The sequence below is a fragment of the Triticum dicoccoides genome, chromosome 4B (genome assembly GCF_002162155.2).
Source record: "Triticum dicoccoides isolate Atlit2015 ecotype Zavitan chromosome 4B, WEW_v2.0, whole genome shotgun sequence".
Classification (NCBI taxonomy): domain Eukaryota; kingdom Viridiplantae; phylum Streptophyta; class Magnoliopsida; order Poales; family Poaceae; genus Triticum; species Triticum dicoccoides.
The window spans coordinates 8,414,593-8,418,600 of record NC_041387.1 but is presented as its reverse complement, the minus strand read 5'-3'; positions in this window follow the sequence as shown (position 1 = coordinate 8,418,600).

Genomic DNA, 4,008 nt, shown 5'->3' with positions numbered 1-4,008 from the left:
AATTGGTTTGCCATTCATGAAGTTTCCCTTCTAGCCCTTGCCCCTTTTGAAACCAGTGGTCTTGATAAACCATCAACACTTGATGCTCCTTCTTGATTTCTACTTTTGCAGTTTTAAGCACCGCTAATAGCTCCGGGATCATCTCCATCCTTTGCATGTCATAATTCATCACAAAGTTCTAGTAGCTTGGTGATAGTGTCTAGAGAATTCCGTCAACCACTATCTCATCTGGAAGATTAACTCCCACTTGGTTCAAGTGATCTTAGCACCCAGACATTCTGAGCACATGCTCACTAGTTGAGCTATTCTCCTCCATCTTGTAGGCAAAGAACTTGTCAGAGGTCTCATACCTCTCAACATGGGCATGAGCCTGGAATCCCAATTTCAGCTCTTAGAACATCTCATATGTTCTATGGTGTTCAAAACGTCATTGGAATACCGATTCTAAGCCGTAAAGTATGGTGCACTTAACTATCAAGTAGTCATCAGGACATATCTGTCAGATGTTCATAACATCCACAGACGACGCTGGAGGGGTTGGCACACCGAGCGGTGCATGAAAGACATAAGCCTTCTGTGTAGCAGTGAGGACACTCCTCAGGCAACGGACCTAGTCCGCATCATTGCTTACAATATCTTTCAACTGAATCTTTCTCTAGGAACGTATTGAAACAGGGAGCTACAACGCGAGCTATTGATCTACAACCTTTTTTGCAAAGACAACTTAGACTACTGTTCATGATAAATAAGTTCATCTCATCAAATTATATAATGAACTCCCACTCAGATAGACATCCCTCTAGTCATCTAAGTGATACATGATCCGAGTCAACTAGGCCGTGTCCGATCATCACGTGAGACGGACTAGTTATCAACGGTGAACATCTTTATGTTGATCGTATCTTCTATACGACTCATGTTCGACCTTTCGGTCTTCCATGTTCCGAGGCCATGTATGTACATGCTAGGCTCGTCAAGTCAACCTAAGTGTATTGCGTGTGTAAATCTGGCTTACACCCGTTGTATGTGAACGTTAGAACCTATCACACCCGATCATCACGTGGTGCTTCGGAACAACGAACCTTAGCAAAGGTGCACAGTTAGGGGAAACACAATTCTTGGAATTTTAGTGGGAGATCATCTTATTTGCTACCGTCGTTCTAAGCAAATAATATGTAAAACATGATAAACATCACATGCAATCAAATAGTGACATGATATGGCCAATATCATTTTGATCCTTTTGATCTTCATCTTCGGGACTCCATGATCATCATGGTCACTGGCATGACACCATGATCTCCATCATCGTGTCTTCATGGAGTCGTCTCGCCAAACATTACTTCTACTACTATGGCTAACGGTTAGCAATAAAGAAAAGTAATTACATGGTGTTTTCAGTGACACGCAAGTCATTCAATAAAATAAGACAACTCCTATGGCTCCTGCCGGTTGTCATACTCATTGACATGCAAGTCGTGATTCCTATTACAAGAACATGATCAATCTCATACATCACATATATATCATTCATCACATCCTTTTGGCCATATCACATCACACGGCATATGCTGCAAAAACAAGTTAGACGTCCTCTAATTGTTGTTGCAAATTTTTACGTGGCTGCTATAGGTTTCTTAGCAAGAACGTTTCTTACCTACGCCAAAACCACAACGTGATATGCCAATTTCTATTTACCCTTCATAAGGACCCTTTTCATCGAATCCGATCCGACTAAAGTGGGAGAGACAGACACCCGCTAGCCACCTTATGCAACTAGTGCATGTCAGTCGGTGGAACCTGTCTCACGTAAGAGTACGTGTAAGGTCGGTCCGGGCCGTTTCATCCCATGATGCCGCCGAATCAAGATAATACTAGTAACGGCAAGTAAATTGACAAAATCGACGCCCACAACAACTTGTGTTCTACTCGTGCATAGAAACTACGCATAGACCTAGCTCATGATGCCACTGTTGGGGAACGTAGCAGAAATTCAAAATTTTCTACGCATCACCAAGATCAATCTATGGAGTAATCTAGCAACAAGGGGAAGGGGAGTGCATCTACATACCCTTGTAGATTGCTAAGCGGAAGCGTTGCAAGAACGCGGATGAGGTAGTCGTACTCGTGGCGATTCAGATCGCGGTCGATTCCGATCTAAGCACCGAACAACGGCGCCTCCGCGTTCAACACACGTGCAGCCCGGTGACATCTCCCATGCCCTGATCCAGTAAGGAGAGAGGGAGAGGTTGGGGAAAACTCCGTCCAGCAGCAGCACGACGACGTGGTAGTGGTGGAGGAGTGCGGTACTCCAGCAAGGCTTCGCCAAGCACTACGAGAGACGAGGAGGGAGAGAGGTAGGGCTGCGCCCTGGGAGAGAAAGACTCATGTGTTGGGCAGCCCCAAAACCTCCACTATATATATAGGGGCAAGGGGGAGGGGGAGGCGCCCTAGGGTTTCCCCTAGGGGGGGCGGCGGCCAGGGCAGATGGGATCTCCCCTTTGGGTGACTTGGCCCCCGAGCTAGGAGGTGGGAACCCTCGATGGAGCGCCCCAAACCCCCTGGTCACACGTGGGAATAGGTGAGGGGGCGCACAGCCCCTTAGCGGGCTGGTTTGCCCCCTTCCCTTGGCCCATGAAGCCCCCCCAACACTTGTTGAGGCTCCCGAAATACCTTTCGGTCATGCTGGTCATCATCCGGTACCTCCGGAACACTTCCGGACTCCAAAACCCTTCGTCCAATATATCAATCTTCACCTCCGGACCATTCTGGGACTCCTCGTGACGTCCGGGATCTCATCTGGGACTCCGAACAACATTCGGTAACCGTGTACATACCTTCCCTATAACCCTAGCGTCATCGAACCTTAAGTGTGTAGACCCTACGGGCTCGGGAATCATGCAGACATGACCGAGACATCTCTCTGGTCAATAACCAACAGCGGGATCTAGATACCCATGTTGGCTCCCACATGTTCCACGATGATCTCATCGGATGAACCACGATGTCAAGGATTCAATCAATCTCGTATACAATTCCCTTTGTCTACTGGTATGATACTTGCCCGAGATTCGATCGTCGGTATCCCGATACCTTGTTCAATATCGTTACCGGCAAGTCTCTTTACTCGTTCCGTAACACATCATCCCGCGATCAAAGCCTTGATCACATTGTGCATATTATGATGATGTCCTACCGAGTGGGCCCAGAGATACCTCTCCGTCACACGGAGTGACAAATCCCAGTCTCAATTCGTGCCAACCCAACAGACACTTTCGGAGATACCCGTAGTGCACCTTTATAGCCACCCAGTTACATTGTGATGTTTGGTACACCCAAAGCATTCCTACGGTATCCGGGAGTTGCACAATCTCATGGGCTAAGGAAAAGATACTTGACATTTAGAAAAGCTTTAGCATACGAACTACACGATCTTGTGCTAGGCTTAGGATTGGGTCTTGTCCATCACATCATTCTCCTAATGATGTGATCCCGTTATCAACGACATCTAATGTCCATGGTCAGGAAACCGTAACCATCTATTGATCAACAAGCTAGTCAACTAGAGGCTTACTAGGGACATGGTGTTGTCTATGTATCCACACATGTATCTGAGTTTCCTATCAATACAATTCTAGCATGGATAATAAATGATTATCATGAATAAGGAAATATAATAATAATAACTAATTTATTATTGCCTCTATGGCATATTTCCAACAGGGGGCGCGGCAGAGGCACGGCGAGGGCGCGCGGCATGGTCGGGGGCAGGGGCGATGGTGGCGTAGTCGGGGCGGGGCAACGGCGGCGTGGTCGGGGGCGCGGCAAAGGCACGGCGAGCTCGGGCAGCCTGGCGGCGTCATCGGAGGGATCGAAGAACTGACGAAATTTTCACGATTGCTGACTTATATAGCAAAGGTATTGGTACCGGTTCGTGGCACCAACCGGTACCAATGCCACCCTTTAGTCCCGGTTGGTGCCACCAACTGGGACCAAAGGTCTCTTTTC